The 19314-nt window shown below is 37.1% G+C and overlaps 2 pseudogenes across 2 annotated transcripts in view; both read right to left on the bottom strand.

Moving 5' to 3' along the window:
- The window catches only part of LOC309840223 (olfactory receptor 51A4-like), a 263349-nt pseudogene that overhangs the window by 15247 nt on the left and 228788 nt on the right, over positions 1–19314 (bottom strand). The window lies entirely within an intron of this gene.
- Positions 7559–8488, bottom strand: LOC309840212 (olfactory receptor 52A1-like; annotated as a pseudogene). The gene has a single exon. The product of its transcript is annotated as an olfactory receptor 52A1-like (transcript).

Genomic DNA, 19314 nt, shown 5'->3' with positions numbered 1-19314 from the left:
GGTTCCCAGTCAGTAGGATAGATGTGTGGGTATAACTAGGAAGTCCCTAATGCAGTAAAATCTAAAATACTTTACTAGTTCATTGAGAGTAGGAGATTGTTGTATAACCTTCTGTAGCTATATATATATATCCATTGACTATGACCAAGGCAATAAAGAGACATATATTAAAATTGGAATTTTTGTGAAAAGCAATTCCCCATGATGCCCAAATAAATGAGTTTAGGTGAGCAAGTTGTGGATTCCCTAGAATTCATTGGGATAAACATGAATATACCTTGTCAAGGTGACATGAGTAGACAAAGGCAAAATCTAAAGGAACTAGAGAAGGCAATACATCCTAGATATGTTTAGAAATGCCTGATAATGTAAGGATAAAATTCCATATAGTATAGCATATATATTATATGTAAATATATATTAGTTTTGTAAGTATTTATATATTTATAGTAATGTGTATTCATATTCTATTATAATACATATACATGTAATATATATTTGTGTACGTTGTATTATAAAACGAATATATATTTGTATTGTTTATATATTTATAATGTATATTTATAAATAAATAAAGATGTAATTATAGATACAAATATATATGTAAATATAGTATAGACACATATAATTATACTATATATTATATATACAATATAATACAAAGATATATATAAGTATATAATACATACATTATAAATACAAATATGTAAATACTAATATATTGTATATAAATATATACTAAATATTAATATAGATAATACAATACTATGCATATATATAATACAAATACATTAAATATAAATGTAATATGTAAATTGTATGTACATGTGAATAATACAAATGTATTACATAAATTATATGCATATATAAACAATGCAAATTTAATATAAAATTGTATGTATATATAGATAATATAAATGTATATTATATAAAACAAATTTGTATTAATAAATTTTATATTTCTATAAAATTTATGTATAATTACATATAATTTATATACAATTATATAATTAATAAATTAAATCAATAAAATATCTTATTAAGTTTTCTATTCATGTTAATAAATTTGTAATTTACAAATATATTTATTAAATAATTGTATATACTATGCATTTTTTTTTTATAAATTTATTTTTTATTTTCAGCATAACAGTATTCATTATTTTTCACCACACCCAGTGCTCCATGCAATTCGTGCCCTTTATAATACCCACCACCTAGTACCCCAACCTCCCACCCCCCACCCCTTCAAAACCCTCAGATTGTTTTTCAGAGTCCATAGTCTCTCATGGTTCACCTCCCCTTCCAATTTCCCCCAACTCCCTTCTCCTCTCTAACTCCCCATGTCCTCCATGCTATTTGTTATGCTCCACAAATAAGTGAAACCATATGATAATTGACTCTCTCTGCTTGACTTATTTCACTCAGCATAATAATCTCTTCCAGTCCCGTCCATGTTGCTACAAAAGTTGGGTATTGGTCCTTTCTTTTTTTTTTTTTTTTTTTTTTTTATAAACATATATTTTTATCCCCAGGGGTACTATGCATTTTTTTAAAGATTTTATTTGTTTATTTGATAGACAGAGATCACACATAGACAGAGAGGCAGGCAGAGAGAGAGAGAGAGAAAGGGAAGCAGGCTCCCTGCTGAGCAGAAATCCCGATGCAGGACTGGATCCCAGGATCCCGGGATCATGACCTGAGCCAAAGGCAGCAGTTTATCCCACTGAGCCACCCAGGCGCCCTATGCTATGCATTTTATATAAACATATAATGTTCAAATGTATTGAATATTTAAGTAGAACATAGATACAAAATATATAAAGAACATAAATATAATAAAAATAAATAATAAAAATGAAATTTATATGCTATAATACACATTATACATAATGCTTTATATATAATATTTTATATATATATGTAATATTTTGTATGTTCATTCCTGGTTCCTGAGTAAAAAAGGACAGAGGGATTGGAAGACACTTTAAAACGAGGCAAGATAAAGTATAAGGAAGAAGAGACAAAAATACAAGATTTTGATACTGCAGATAAAGAGAAGACCATATTTCAGGGGATGAGATATGAGCTGAAGTTACAGGGTAACAAACGCAGATAGCAAAACAGATACAGGCAGTAAATAATATGCTCCCATCTTCGATCTCCTCTCCATTTCTTACAAGCTCTCCTGCTCAAACAGCAAACACACACAAACATACAGACAGACAGACACTCCTTTCCAAAACAGAGACTGCCTTCTTATTTTTGATAAACCAAGCAATGTTAAAACTACTTTGTAGTCAAATTAGAGGAGGAGCCTGAAAACCTTATTTTTCTTGCCCTGCCACTAATAAACTGGGATGTCAGTTCAAAAAAATCACATGTGATTAAGAACACGCTACTAGGTCACCTTTGCATTACTTCCATCTCTAAATGACATGAATCTAGTCCATGCCTCATATTATTGATAAATACACTTGGGTCAGAGAAAATAACATGGCATGCCAAAGGAAAGTATGTTACTGAGAGACATAAGACTGAGATCATCTAATTCACTGTCCTTTCCATTACCTTTTAACATTTGCTATGGTTAGAAACACTGAGCTATACCCAGGTTCCGATTCATGGTGGAGTAACTCACCCAGAGAAACAGACAGCCGGCTAGAATATAAAATTGTTGGATGGAACAGGTTTTTTTGTCTGCCAGGATTTGGATTTGCTAAGCGTCTTTTATCATCTGTCTTTTTTTGGCCTTTGGATCTGAGGTGATCCCCGAGCAATTTTCAGACCTGTCCCTAAAGAGTTAATGACATGTCTGAAACTCAGCTCTGTTTTGGAGCAGAAAGGTATCTCTTGCCTGAACACAAAGCCAGAAAGCAGTGTTACTTTCAAGGAACGATAACCAGGAAATCTCAAGTTATGGGTCTTGTTCAGATCATGGTCAATCTGAGATCATTAGGAATGTGAGGGGTAAAAAAAAATCTAAGAAATGGGGTGCACCTGGCTGGCTCAGTTGGTTGGGTGTCTGCCTTTAACAGAGGTCATGATCTTAAGGTCCTAGGATCCAGCACCATGTGTGGCTCTGCACTTAGTGGGAAGTCTGCTTGTCCCTCTATTCCTCCCCACTGCCCCAAGCATATTCTCTCTCAAATAAATAAAATATTTTTAAAAAATCTAAGGAATTTAAAATTTGGAAACTGAAGAGGGAAGAGAGCAATTTAGTTTACTTTCTGGCCTGTGGCTAGACTTGTGGCTTAAGGGAACAGAAGATGCTTATCTTTATAAATACAATTTTACTACAGCTGAAACTCATACCATGCAAAATCATGTTTGAAAACTTAGTTTCCTCTTCTTTACTCTGTCAACTTAGACATAAAATAGCCAGTTATTTTACTAGCAAAATGAGTTGATTCAGGAATACCAGAGAAGTTGTAAGTCAGGACAAGCAAACTATGGCAGACCATTGAAAAGTTCTAAGAGGCAAAGGAAAGGTCAGCTATTACTAATTTTTAGGAGAAAATTGGGGACAGTGGTTTTGAACAAAAGTTCATGGAGGAGAACAAGAGTCCGAGGTTGTGATCGTTTCTTTTTGGCTGCAATGGAGTGTGCTGTTGCTGTCAGGGAGACATCTTCACTCTTTTTCTTAAAAGCAGTAAATAAAATTCCTATGTGAAGTGTCTTTACTTGTCAAGATAAGAATTGTCTTCCTTCCATGTGTCTGCATGTTTAATAATGTGTTTATTACACATAAGTTGATGTAACACTGTATCATGTAAATGAAATCTGCTGAGAGTAGAATTTCAATCTTCTCAATAACAAAAACAAGGTAAAAATATGAGTTAATAGGTGTGCATTAATTTGATAGGCAAAATCCCTTCACAACATATACATATATCAAATCATCATGGTGTTCATCATATTGTACTTACAACTTTATTTTCAAATTATACCTCAAGAAAGCTGGAAAAGTGTAAAAAAGAAATTATTTTAGGTGTTCGACTAGGAATGAGCCAACTCCCTAACTCCAACCACCAGGTTGTCTCAGTTGTTGATTCTACGATCAGAAAAAAGATATTAATTCTACATGTTCAATATTCACTGTAAGTAAAAGGGATGGATGAAATATTTCCTTATCTTTTGCTTCCTTGGTTTTTCTTTTTTTTCCCCTACCAGACCTGTGGTCAATCAGTTTCTCCACAAATTTGGCTTTAAAGTGTATTGCATTTGTTTTCCTTTCTACTCATCTTTTAAAATCTCTTCTGCAAATATGATCTTTATTTTGTTCCCACAACATCTTTTTCTTCTTTAATTTTTTTTTCATTTTCTCTTTAGAGAATGACTTCAAAGTCAGAGGTTCCCCATCAGCTGCCTTTTCTTCCATATTTTCCAGTATTGCCTTTCTATTTGATCCTTCTTTAAACAAGCAAGCATGTTCAAGTCTTATTAAAAAAAAATAAGCTTTTGAAAACTGAAAGAACTCCAGAGAACTATCTCTCAGTCTTTTTCCCCAAAGGAAAGCTTTCATTGCCCAGTTGCTCTTGTTTTCATCAAACCATTATATTGTTTCCTTTCTCTCTATTAAATATTATACCTCACTTTGTTGAGGGCACTCATGTTTACAATTAACAACCTAAGCAAGTACTTCCTTGTTTCTGTGGAATTAACTTATTTATAATTTTTTACATGACCAATACCTAACTTTGAAATTATTTAGTGGGTTGATTTTATCCCAACATTGTCAAATGCTTCACTTTTCAATTCTCTCACCATTCCTTTGTTTGTGGATTTATTTTAAAAATGTATGTTAGGTTCCCCTAGGGAGGAGGGTTAGAAGTCTAGAACAATTCCTGTCAGTCACTCTCTTTCTAAATGTATGTACGCAGGGATTAGAGAGCAGGTGGGTTGCGATAGTCTGTTGCAGTGTAGGGTAAACATGAGCCTCATGGATATTGGGGGAGGGTGGAGTTGCAATCAAGAAATATAGAAAATGCAAAGACATAGAAATAGAACATGTTATGCGTGTTTGAGCTGCTGTAAGAGGGCTTGGGTAACTAGAAAGGAATAAGCAAAGAGGGATTCACTTACAAAACATAATTTCTTAGAGATAAGAGTGGTGCAGAGAATATGTGTCCTGTAGCAATTTTAAGACTAGGCTGTCACTAAAACTAAAGAAAAAAAAAAGGGTAAGGAAACAGAGAGAGAGAGAGAGAGAGAGGGAGAGAAATCTGGAAATCTAGGTTGGTTTTCTGGTAAAGGAGTGCTAAGGTCCTGAACTGTAGTTAAGTAAGATGCCTGGCTATTCCTTTAGTAATTGCCTAAATGGAAAATGCTGAGACAGGGAGCCATTTATAATCTGTATCAATCAAAACAGACTAAATAATGTTCTGATAATATAAATTTCCTAAATCTCAAGAACTCGTAATAATAAAGGCATAGTTCTCACTGATACGTCCATTATGCAGTGTTGATCTGGGGCTTAGGCTGAAGATGGAGCCCCTTTGTGAACCACTTCCGTTGTGTCAGTGGAGAAAGAGACACTATGAAAGTGAATGATGAGTTTTAAAGCATTAGTTCACAAGTGATTAAGTCTCTCCATTTACATCTCCTTGACAAATGGAAGTCATTTGATGGATACTGATGTGGCTAATATGGAACAATAATGCTCACGTAGGGTGAAGACTGGTATGGATGACATTATTAGGAGAGTTTAGTAATTATTAGGAACTGATAATGCAATCTACTACATTGTGACTGCAAATGAATGGTTTGTAGCAGGTAGTTAGTAAATAAGGTGGCAAGATTTTTTTTTCAAATTTTTAATTATTTATTTGACAGACAGAGATCACAAGTAGGAAGAGAGGCAGGCAGAGAGAGAGAGAGGAGGAAACAGGCTCCCTGGCGAGCAGAGAGCCCAATGTGGGCTTGCCCAGGCAAGATATTTTAATAGGAACCCCATACACTAAGATATTGAACGAGGAAAAAAAATTATACTGATACATGCAGATAAAGAATTTTTTTAAAGTTCTATATGCAATTTTCATTAAAAAAAAATCCAGTCATGAGCAAAATTGAAGTATAACTCACATCAGCCCACGTGATTCATTTTCATAGTGGAAAGCCGATTAGGAAACATAGCTGGCCTATAGCCCCTTGTACCTCAGCTCTTAAAATACCTTCAGCTTTGATTTCAAGAGAGCTGAGTATTTACACTTGGTCTGAGCTTTCTTACCCTATTGCTGACAACAGTATCAGAATAAGATGAATTTCCATTTGTTCATCCTGTCCTTTTGTATCATTCTTTTCTTTAGCGGATGTAGAAGAGAATATTTAATTGTCAGCTCTATAGGTGAAGGAGGCTGCAAGCACTAACACTCACTGAAGAGAAATGGCAGACTGCCCCTGCTTCCATATTGTGTTCCTAGTACATGTCCCAACAACTTTATTGTTTGCCATGCAGGTTGTGCTGGTTAAAGACTGATTGCCTCTCAGCTCCAAGTTCACTTTTTGCCTTCTTGGTGAAAATGTACATTGGCCCTCTGAGTACTTTTTCTTTCTGAGCTGGAGCAATGCTGAACTTTGTCAATGGGAGGGCACTGGTAAGCCATTGCAAAAGGAGAAGGTTTTGCTCCCCCTGGTTCGTATTTGGTCAGTCCACAGGCTCAGTGCAGTTTGTTGGCCATCTCTAGTCTACAGTGGGATCCTCCAGCTCTTGCAACTTTTCCAAGGCCCAAATACTACAGTAAATAAAGCAGGCAGCACCCAGTGGCCAGTGGTTTCTTAGAAACCCACTAACAGCTCTTTTGGGTATCCTAGAAGGTGGATTTCTGGCAAGTTCCACTGGAGCAGTGTCACGGTCACTTTTCAGTGATCCAAGGCTGTTCCTTCTCTAATGAGGTCTGGTTTACAGACTTGAGATTTATCATTTTTTTCTTTAATGCTTAGGTATATGATTCACCTTAAATTAATTTTGCTATGGAATATGAGGTAGTCATCAAAGTCAAAATCCATTTTCTCATACAATTATTTAGTTGTTCCAGCTTTCCATTTCAGGGAGAATTTCTAAATCCTATTACATTGCTCAGACATCTTCAAAAATCAACCAGATATGTATGATTTTATCTCAGTATTTTACAAGTAATACGGAAACACAATGACTATTAGTCTTGTTTTTATTGAATAAATGAAAACATAAAATACCAAAATGTGTGGTATACAAAAAAGCAACAGTTAAAAATAAATCCATACTTGAAAATGCATACATTCCGAAAGGGAAAGTTTGAAAAACAATCAAATCTTCCCTAGGAAGAAGTAAAAAGAAATGCAAGTTAAACACAAAGAAAGTAAAATGAAGGAAATGATAAAGCTTCAAAGTCAGATGCATTGCAGATAGAAAACAAGTATCATTGTTAATCTCGATACCTTTTATGTCAACCTGACTGTAAAAATAGAAGCTTTATGATAGAGCATGTGAGTTCCCAAAAATGAACACACAGAGTCCAAAGTCTCTTCATCTCTAAGAAATGAAAGTGTTCTCTACATGACCAAAGCATTGGATAGATCACTGGTGGGATATATGGTTCAGAAGAAAAATCTGTGCAACATGCTTACGGATTACCTTGTTTTTTACATCATAGACAACAGGGTTGAGTGCAGGTGGCAAAAGGACATAAGTGGTAGACAGAAGAATGTGGGTAGGGGGAGCTTCATGTCCAAAACGATGGCTGAAGAAGGAGAAGAAGGCAAGAATATAAAATTCAAGAAAAACAAAAATATGAGCTGTACATGTATTAAATGCTTTGAGCCGTGCCTCCTTTTGTTGTAAATGAAAAACAGCCTGGAAAATAAGGATATAGGAAATGAGGATAAAAATCATGTCAAAGCCCCATATGGTAAAACCCACAAAAAGACCACATGTTTTATTGACTTGGATGTCTTCTGCAGCTAACTTGTCCACAGCCATGTGCTCACAGTAAGAGTGGGCAATTACAGTGGAATGAAAAACATGCAATCTTTTGATTAGGATGGGTTACAGACCAACCAGTACTGTATCTCAGATTGCCACTATTACTATCATGTGAACCAAGATGGAAGGGGTAAGGATGGATGTGTGTCTTAGTGGATCACAGATAGCAATGTAGCGGTCAAAAGCCATAGCCAACAGAATGCCAGACTCCATGCACTGCACGGCATGAATGAAGAACAGCTGAGTTAGGCAGGTGTCAAAGGCCATGGAGCAAGATCTGAACCAGAAGATGGCCAACATCTTGGGAGCAATGGCTGCACAGAGTCCTATGTCGGTGGCTGCCAGCACTGCCAGGCTGATGCAGGCTGCGTTCTGTAGGAATGATGATTAGTAAAGTGATATTTCCCAAAAGAGCCATGAGGCAAAGAAAGGAAACCCAATCCAAAACTGCACATGTTCAAGTCCAGGAATTCCAATCAAGATTACAGTTCTGGGGTTCATATATGAAGTATTGATGGATGCCATAGAGACTGGTATTCTGTCTTCTTGCTGTGGATTCTGACACCTGCAGAAGAAAATTTGGATGAGAAGTGAAAAGGCTTTATCCCTCACTATGATTCAGCTATTATCATACAACCATATTGAACATTGAACAAGTAAGTTCAGTTCTTTGGATGGCAGTTTGGCCAGAGTATTCTGGTGAAATTCTGTAATACATGTTGTAATGGCAGAAGTAAACAATCCTGTAGATCTTAACCAGAGGTAAAAAATGAGAAGATTTTGAGAACCCTGCCTTAGCCTTTGTGGAAATGGAAACCATGGAACTGAGAACACTGATTTTTGTCATTTTTCTTGAGTTCTAGCCTAGGTTGCTTGAAAAACCACCATTAGATGCTTCTTCTTTACCTAGATGACAACCCAACTTCATTGCAGTTTGAAATTCTCCTGGTCCTAATGTCCTAGAAGAAATCTTGTTTCCGTGTGTGCATTAGTTTATAACACTATGGGAGTTTTCAATATTAACCACATTACTCCTGGTGCTGGGGAGGGAGTTATTTATCTCAGAGGTGCTGGCATTTGTTCTCAAAGAGATTTGTTAGAATGGTTTGTCTTCCTTATATTAACTCATTCCTGCTCAAAATATTGAACAATCTACTGTTTTTCAGTGCACTAAGTGTGGCCCTATGAGGAAATTTGAAGATGGTGGTCATCTTTCATAATACAGCCAGCTGAAATTAATTCTCTAAATAATTCATGCTCACTTATTTAGGATAATATGTGTAATAAGGAATATGAAATAGACTATTTTTAGGGGGGCTTAAGACAAAGAAGAAAAAGAGAAAGAAGGAGAAAAAAGAATGTCGAGTTACCAAATTCAAGAAGAATGTAGGATAGTGTATAACAAAAAGCATAATCTGGCTAGTTTGGTCCTACTCTGAAGCTAGGTTACCAGAATTATGTTTTTTTTCCCAGTGTTTAAAGATCAGCAGATCACTAACTCCTTGATTTCTGGATAAGCTTGCATATCCTGTTTTGCATGGTAAACTCCCTACTTTTGCTTTTTAATAACTTTACACTATACTGTGAGTGATTAACTGTCCCAAAGCTCCTTTGAGTAAAACGCCCAGCTCTTAATACCTCCCTAGTTCTACAGTTTTTCTTGGGAAATTCTTCTTGGGGAATTCAAATCAATTTGACAAAATCTTTTTTTCTCCCTTTAGTCTCAGTTTCAAATGCCAATTTCTTGAAAAAATATTGGATAAGTAGCTATTTCATGGTCACATGGAATACTCGTGTAGGGGTTTAAAAAGGAGTTTTTTGGTGCAATACTTCTCATTTGAAAGAAAAAAATGATAGAAGGACATTTCTATTTCTTTGCCAGTGATTCTGCAACAATACTAATGAGTGGACTATAGTCACAGTAGTCATAAATATGGATTAAAGTCATAAACACTATTGTGAAAATAATTGCTTTGATATTTCTTTGTGGTATCTAGGGGTGTGTGGTGGTAGAAATAGTGAAATGTGTGAACACTATTGCTAATGCTTATGTGTACAAGTTGCCAGAAATGACAGAAACTGAGAGAGAAAGAGATATTATAAATTAGATGTATCAATATTTTCTTAAAAATCATTCAGAATAGATAAAGAACAGGTGGTATAATATACAATGGAATATCAGCCATTCAAAGGAATGAAATTTTGCCATTTGCAATGACGTGGATGGAACTAGAGGGTATTAAGTGGAGCAAAATAAATTGGAAAAAAATACCATGATTTCACTCATGTGGAACTTAAGAAATAAAATGAATGATCATAGGGGAAAAAAGAGAGAGACAAACCAAGTTCTCTTAACTACAGAGAACAAACTGATGGTTACCAGAGGGGAGATGAATGGGGAAATGGGTTAAATAGGTGATGGGGATTAAAGAGTGCACCTATGATGAGCACGAGATGATATATGGAAATGTTCAATAACTATATTGTAGACCTGAAACTAGCATTACCCTGTATGTTAGCTGTTAAAGTTTAAATAAAACTTTTAAAAAATCATTCAGTAGTTGATAAAAGGCAAATATAAATATTATACTTAACTCCACCTATTTGATGATAATAACTTTATCATATTACTTATTATTTATCATATTACTTGCCTAGTGTGATGTAGTGATTTATAATTAGAAATACACAGTTGGTCTTCAACCCCTTTCCTGGCACTAGGCTACTAAAACTCTTGGCATTTTCTAAGTGATAAGAGCAATGGGAACATCTTTTCTTGTAATAGTTTGTCCTTTGTCCTCGGTTCCTTGAAATAGCTCCAGGGCAGTAAAGGTAAAAGGAGTATCTTTTGTTATTCCCAACACCTTTTAACCACAGCAGAGTTTATGTTCATGAGGAGATTTTTGGAAAGCCCCTAGATTAACTACAGAATGGGGCTGGTTGTCAAGGGAATGAAACTTGTGACTCCTGTGTTGGGACTTTCAATCCTATCCCCAACTTCTGCAGAAAGGAAAGGGCTGGAGGTTGACTTCATCACCTATGACCAATGATTTAATCAACCTCACTTACGTTTTGAAGCCTCCAGGAAAATCACTAAAATACAGGGTCTGGGACCTTCTGGTTTACTGAACAGGTAGAGTTGATGAGAGCGTGGTACACCTGCAGAAGTTAGGCAAGCTCCATACCCCTTCCCATATTGTACACTATGCAACTCTTACATCTGGCTGGAAGTAAGTAAACTGTTTTCCTGAGTTCTGTAGCCATTCATTCTAACAAATTATTGAACTCTGGAAGGAGGCTGTGGGAACCCCTGATTTTGTAGCCAAACTCGACATAAGTTCTGGGTAGTTAAGGAATCCATTACTTTTGGATAACCTAAGGTTAGCCTCTCAGACAGGGATGGTCTTACAGGACTGAGCCCTTTACCTGAGAAATCCAAAGCTAATTTCAGGTAGATAGTGTCAGAATTGAATTAAATATATAGGACACACAGTTGGTGTCTGCAGAAAAATTGGAGAATTGTTTATGTGGAGCCCCCTACCACGACCACCACAAACAGGTACATCTAGTGTGAGAAGTGCTGGAGTGAATGTAGAGTAAAATAATGTGTTATTTTTCCTTTCACCCAGTATTCAGCAACTAGTTCCAACCAAGGGCTGGAGATCAAAGATGACCTGTATACTAATTTTGGATCCCTCATCATTTATGGACTCTTGCTGAAAGAGCCATACCTACTACTCACAGTTTACTCATCTAGAAATTAAGGATACTGTCCTCATTTGGCTCAACGTTAAATGAGTTAATATACAGAAGAGATGAGTGTCTGGAACATTCAAATACACAAAATATGGTAGGTTATAAAAAGCCTGGTGTTTTTGTCAAGACAGAAACAGGCTATAGGATATTAAAGAGAAATAAAACAAAACACAGAGAAGTGAAAATTTTTTCATGATAAAAATGAAAACTAAATATGAGGAAGTGGTGATGCAACATGGAGGCTTAAGTGGGTAGGAGAAGAATAAATGAAACAAGATGGGATTGGGAGGGAGACAAACCATAAGTGACTCTTAATCTCACAAAACAAACTGAGGGTTGCTGGGGGGAGGGGGTTTGGGAGAAGGGGGTGGGATTATGGACATTGGGGAGGGTATGTGCTTTGGTGAGTGCTGTGAAGTGTGTAAACCTGGTGATTCACAGACCTGTACCCCTGGGGATAAAAATATATGTTTATAAAAAATAAAAAGTTAAAAAAAAAAAATGAAAACTAAGGGATGCCTGGGTGGCTCTGTCAGTTAATCATCCGTCTTCAGCTCAGGTCATGATCCCAGGGTCCTAGAATAGAGTCCTGCATTGGGCTCCCTGCTAAGCCAGCTAGCCTGCTTCTCCCTCTGCCTGCTATTACCCATGTGTGTGCTCACTCTCTCTCTGTCTGAAAAATAAATAAATAAAATCTTAAAAAAAAAAAAAGAAAGAAATGAAAACTCCATTGAAAGAGGAATTTCTAGAGCCTAAGAGCTTTCCTCCACCATCTGTTATATAATATTGGCTATTCCTTCAAGTAGTCATCAAATGGTCACAAGTGAAAAAATAAAATGATATCCTAACTAGTTTACAGACTTTTTCTGCAATTAAAAAAACTCATATAATTTGTTTGAGTACATAGAACAAAAGCAGGAAAAATGAATACATCTAGATTTCATTAAATCCAATTTCTATGAAAGACAAAAGGGCCTAAGCTTAATCACTCTTAGCTGTTAGAAAGTAATGTAACTTACATCATATAAGGAGTTGTCACATTCCTAACTACTTAGAGGAAGAAGAAGAAAAGGTGATAATATTTGATCTCCAGGAAGAAAGAAGGTAAAAAGGAGATTGTGGTGTCCTTTATCCTTTGCCTTAGGGAAAACAGTTGCTGGAATCAGATACTAAATATTTTTAATGCATATGTTTCTCCTATCTTTCCTCTACTTTCTACATTTTTCAAATACCTACTCTATTGCAGGTTACTTCAAAATAATCCTTTTTCATTTTCAATAAACCAGGAAACACTAGAATTAATAAGGAGCTAGTTAATCAGAACCCAGAAAGCTTGGGAATGACCTTTGGTTTCTTGGGATTCAGAAATACAAACTGTGACTTGAGTACCTATGAAAATCTTTCAACTCTAAATTACATTAATGCAGCCCCTCATCTTTTTCTAATAAAATATTTTAAACACAGAGACAATGTCGACAGAGGGGGGTAAAAAAAAAAAAACAAGATTTAAAACCCCTTTACTGTCAATGTTTACTAAAAGAAACTGCCATTACAACCCCTTATCAGCTACCAGTTCCCAATTTGTAGGGACAAAACCTTACCTGGAATGAGCCAAAGGTTGGCTAGCATGTAAATGGGATGGTTGCATCAGTCTGTTTCCATCAAAATTTCCGGTACATATGAATGGAAGAGTAGCAGGATATTCTTGAATGCCTGGGTTGATCACGGAGCATCATTATCCTTCTGATCTCCCTAGAGTATGATTATTCTCATCCCAGTTGGCCATCCCAGTTAGCCAGGAGGTGCTCTGGTTTCTAGAGAAAGGAGTCTCCCAAGAATGAGAACTGGATAATATCTGGTCTTGGATCACATTTAGATCAAATTGGCTCTGAGTTCATGAGGGATTCTATAATACAATTTCATTGTGCTTACAAATACAGTTATGCCACCACCGTTACTGCTACTACTTTAATGAATGTCAGTCACCTGTTCCCCAAAATTTTATAGTAACTTTCAGATTTGAATGAAAATTGAATATATTTTTTCAGGAACAAAATTTTTCAAGTTTCCTCCATTAACTGACATATTAGATAAGTTACTATTATCACCTCTATCTCTTGATAGCAGTTGAGATTAATTACAATGATGATGCTTATCCAGTGGCATTAGAGAGCTACTCAAAATTTCCAGATAATAAATTGCATAGAATATTAGCCATAATATGTTTTTCCTTCCAGCATTCTGGGAATACACACACACACACACACACACACATGAAATATTTATTTTATATAAAATTATATATAATTTATAAATATTTATAATTAAATATAAAATATTTATAATTAAATATAAAATTATATTTTATATTATACACACACATATACATAGACACACACACACTCACACATGCTAAGATTTCATTTGTTCAAGAGAGAAGGAGAGAAAGAGAGAGTACAAGCATGGGGAGGAGCAGAGGAAGAGGGAGAAGCAGGTTCACCACCAAGCAAAGAGTCTTCGGCAGAGCCCAATCCCAGTACCCCAGAACCACAACCTGAGTCGAAGGCAGATGCTTAACAACTGAGCCAGCCCAGGCACCTCCAGTCTGGAGATATTTTAAATGTAGTCTGTCCTTCTAACTTCAAGATTTTCAGTAGTTCACTCATTTACCATAGAAAGCCAGTAATTCACTGGTTGTAATACGAGGCTGGCAAACTGCTTTCCTTTAGCGGAGTCCCAGATAACAGAACTGTAAATCATAATGACCAAAATGTGAGCATGATTCCCACGTAGATATTTTTTCCTCTGTTACTTTCAGTGTTGTTAAGCTGTGAGCAATTGTCCAGCTTCAGAATCATTCATCCAGCCCAAGTATTTATGCAAAAATCTATTTGAGAAGAAAACACTTTCAGACAGAGTCAGTTGTCATCTTCATTCTTTTCCTTTTTCCTCTCAGTTTCCATAGCAATCTGTCTATGGGTCGTTTTATCTATTTAGTTAGTCTAGCTCAGTTTCCATGGAATCAAGTCTCATCAATCGTCTACTCCTTCTAGTACAATAACACAACCCCTGTCATTCAAAAGGTAGTTCTATTTTTAATTTATTGCAACCTCCAGACTATTTTCTTTCATTTTTTTTAAGATTTATTTAATTTTGAGAGAAAAAGAGAGAGAGTGTGTGATCAGAGAGAGAGAGAGAGAGAGAATCTCAAGCATACTCTTTGCTGAGTGCAGAATCCATCACAAGTTTGACCTGGGGCTTGATGTCACAACCCAGATCTCACCCAATGAGCCAAAGCCAAGAGTCTGATGCTCAATTGACTGAGTTACCCAGGAGCCCCAGTTATCTGTATGTACACAGCCCTGTGCCTCCAGGATCAACTTACTATCCAGGGAGTAGCCTCCTTAGGAAACCAAAATGGCCTCAGGACAGCCTTGGGGGAGGGGCCATAAATTATCCCAGACCCTACCTCCCAAAAGCCTGGGCTGCAGTGGAGTTGTGTCCATGGTTGAAACCTGTCAGCAACATCTCATAGAGGGTCTCCTATGGCTAATACCTGAGAAATGATTTATCTCAGAAGACATAAGGTGTTCTTTGAGGAAGCAGGAAGCACTTGACTTTTTTTTTTTTTTTTTTTTAGCACTTGACCTTTTAAGAAACTACTTTGGAGGAGAAAAATCGGGGGTGGAGATGATTAGAAACGGGTGGGCCAGAGAAAAGTAAATTACAGATGACATAGCAGATGAGTATGAAAGAGGAAAGGGAGGGTCTTTGAGGACCACCATGAGCTACTGCTCTGCATCAAGTCCAAAGCCTCTGCCCCAAGGTGACAAAGAGGAGGAGGATTCCGGCAGGCACCTCAGAGCCTGTGTGCCACACTCACCCTTTCACTGCTGGTACCCAGGCCCTGCCTTCAGTGGTGTGCTTTAACAGAAAAGAAAGACCCCCAGACAGCTGATCTTTTTGCTTCCCATTAGTCAGCTGTGACCTTGTCCTCAGTCATGTTACACAGTGTCCTGGCTCCTCTAGAAGACAGGCAGGACTGCACATGGTACCCTATGTTCTTCCCTGAGTGTCTGATCATTTGCAGAGCAGAAGAGGAGTGGGAATGAATTCCAGATGCCTTGCCCCTCCTTTCCCAAGTCAGAACAGAGGCCTCTCTCTTTGTGTGAGCAAGGTAACTAGGTTGCTGTAACTTCTAAAGCGTGGACTCCAATTGGCCAGAACCTCAGAGAGACCAAAACACTAGCAAGTGCTGCTGACCTGGCCCTAAGGCCAAACCTGTGAGAAGTGCCTGGGCATGGTCCCACCCAAAGGGCCTATTGTCAGCCCAAGGCCAGAGTCAGCCAGACCGGGCTCATGATATGAGGAGGCTGTCTCAATACTGCACAGGCAGGCCATCACCAGGTCCTTGTAGGTCCTGGGTGCCACACACTTCATCTTCATGAGCAGTTACAAGTGGACACCTTCTGAGATCCCTCTCCCTTATCTGATGAGGCCACTCCAGGCCTCCCACAGAGCCAGATCAGTTCATCACTCCATAGCTCATCACTCATCACTGACACTTTCGTGGGTTTGAATCTCCATTTGGTGTTTGATGTCAGCTTTTTGTTTTCTCTGATGTCTTTGTTTACCTTCCTTACCCTTCTGCCTCCCAGCCAGGTCTCTCAGCTTATCTGTGCCACTGTGGGGTGTTTTCAAATCTTTCAGTCACAGTTGCCTGGCCTCAGGCTGGACAGTTCAGGGGTGAGAGTGAAGATAGGAGCCCTGTTTGTCTTGTTTCCTCTTTGTGATGGTTAATACTCATGTATCAGCTTGGCTAGGCTATGTACCCAGATCTTTGATCCCCAGTCCAGAGGGTTGCTGTAAAGGCACTTTGTAGATGTGGTTCACAAATCAGTAGATTTGAGTAAATTGAGTAGATTGAGTAAAGCAGATTGCCCTCCCTCCCATGGATAAGCCTCATCCAATCAATGGAAGGCCCTAAGAGAAAATAACTGAGGCTCCCCAGTGAAGAAGGGGTTCTGCACCCAGACTGCCTTTGAATTTGAGACTGCAACCTCAACTCCTCCCTCGGTCTCCAGCCTGCTAGCCTGCCTTACAGATTCCAGTCTTTTTTTTTTTTTTTAAAGATTTTATTTATTTATTTAAGAGAGAGACAGTGAGAGAGAGCATGAGCGAGGAGAAGGTCAGAGGGAGAAGCAGACTCCCCACGGAGCTGGGAGCCCGATACGGGACTCGATCCCGGGACTCCGGGATCATGACCCGAGCCGAAGGCAATAGTCCAACCAACTGAGCCACCCAGGCGTCCCACAGATTCCAGTCTTCCCAGTCTGCACAATCACATGAGTTTTCTCTCTGGAAGATGACAGATAGATAATAGATAGATAGATAGTCCTTTTATATTCATATGTATATTCTAAGGGTTCTGTTTCTGTGGAGAATTCTGATATAGATTTTGATACTGAGAGTAGGGTCTCAAGGAAAAGAATCTTTTTTTTTTTTTTTTTAAGATGTATTTATTTATTTATTTGACAGACAGAGATCACAAGTAGACAGAGAGGCAGCAGAGGTAGAGGGGGGAAGCAGGCTCCCTGCTCAGCAGAGACCCTGATGTGGGGCTCGATCGCAGGACCCTAAGACCATGACTTGAGCCAAAGGCAGAGGCTTAACCCACTGAGCCACCCAGGTGCCCAAAGGAAAAGAATCTTAAGGATGACTTTTCTAGATTAGTTTCAAGGTTTTTGGAACTGGTTTTATAATATGATTAGATTTAAAGGTATTAGTCATCCAAAGGATCCAAAAGGATCTATGGACTTTTACTAGGGCAGTTGGGAAAAAGAAAATAATTAGATGACAAAGTTATTCCCTATTCCTCTTCTTGGTGACTATTCATTAAAATTTTATGATTTATCATCAAGCCTTAATGCTAGTGCTAATATTTAAATTCTTCTGGAATGTGGGGCACGTGGGTGGCTCAGTTGGTTAAGGGTCTGCCTTTATCTCAGGTCATGAAGCCAGGATCCTGAGATCGAACCCCACATCAGGGGGTCTTGCTCACTGAGAAGCCTGCTTTTACTTCTCCCTCTGCCTGCTTCTCCCCTGCTTGTTCTCTCTCTCTCCCTCGAATAAATAAATAAAATCTTAAAAAAAATCTTCTGGAATGTGTTGTTTCCCATGACTTAATATCTTCACTGTCTGGAACAGTTACTGGGTTTTCAACTTACTCCTTACCATAGAACTAAGCTAAAAAATCAGAGTCCAGGACAAAGGTCTAATATGCTATTACCTTGCTGGAGACTCTGATATCAAAACATTTGAATAATGGACAAGAAAAGTAGGAGGTCCTTGATTATGATGTGTTATGCAGCTGGCTTTTGCTAACTGTGTCTACATGATCTATCTCATGGGCCCATTCTGTAAACTTTTATCTCATAATTGATGCTTGCAAGAGAGGAAAGGGGACATTCTTCACCCACTGACACCTACCTGTCATTTGTAAAAGGATCACTCCATTACATTTTCTGATTCATAGTGTTGATTGCTCTGACTCTAGGAAGGGGATTTGGAGCATGGCATAAGGTGCAGCACTATGTGGTTGTACTTGAATTAAATTATTCAGAGTCCATCAAGGGTTTATCATCTCAGATCAGTTGGAACAAGAGGGACCTTAGACCAGTGGTTTTGGAGGCTGCTTAAGAAGCACTTGATTTAGTTTTATTTTCCATGTTTTTAATAATTCTGAACTTTCAATAAATGTGTGAATTCTTTTGTTTTCCCAAACTAAGTCCTCTGTGTATCTTAGGCTGAGGCACTTGATTTTCTATTATTTACTTATTTGTGTTTAAATTTATATAAGAAACTATTCAGAGAAATTAAGTAAGCATTTACCTTTAAAGAACTTTTTAGAAACTGTATCCTACTAGTAAGAACAATAATAATAATTATTAATAGTAGTTGTAGTATCTACTGTATGTATGCAAGATTTGGAGTAAAGATCTAATTCACCCAGGAAGTGTGTAGGAATTAAAGTTAAAGAGGCATTAATGAATCAAGCTGAAATGTATGGGAAAAGCAGAAAACCCTTCACTATATATGAGGCTTAATAATGGGACCTACAAAATATTTACATCTTTACCAGATTATCAAAATCATGATGCATAGAGAGATACATTTTATGAAATAGTTCATTTTTCTTACAATTTTGTATGTCAAGTACACTTTTTATGATTATATTTACTAGCAAACGTATTTATCTATATTTATAAATTCCAAAGAATATTATTTTATGGGGAAAAATAGAGACTCAGTCCATATAGGAAATAATCTTTATTCATAAATATTGAATGCTTGCTTATTATGTTTTAGGTATTATTACAGTTACTAGCAATCAAACAAAACACAGGGATTGAGTAAAGTAGGACTATGAAATTTATATGACTTGCAGAGGTAATGTTATTTGTCCAAAGAAATATAAAAAGCTATAGAATAAATGTCCTCTCACATACACTTAGATTATTATAAATGTATTTAACACTTAAAAGAAAACAAGTACACCATTATTAGGTTATATATGGACATATAACATATTTTAA

This window comes from Mustela nivalis (genome assembly GCF_964662115.1).
Source record: "Mustela nivalis genome assembly, chromosome: 9".
In the NCBI taxonomy this organism is placed as follows: domain Eukaryota; kingdom Metazoa; phylum Chordata; class Mammalia; order Carnivora; family Mustelidae; genus Mustela; species Mustela nivalis.
This window is presented reverse-complemented; position numbering and strand designations above follow the sequence as displayed.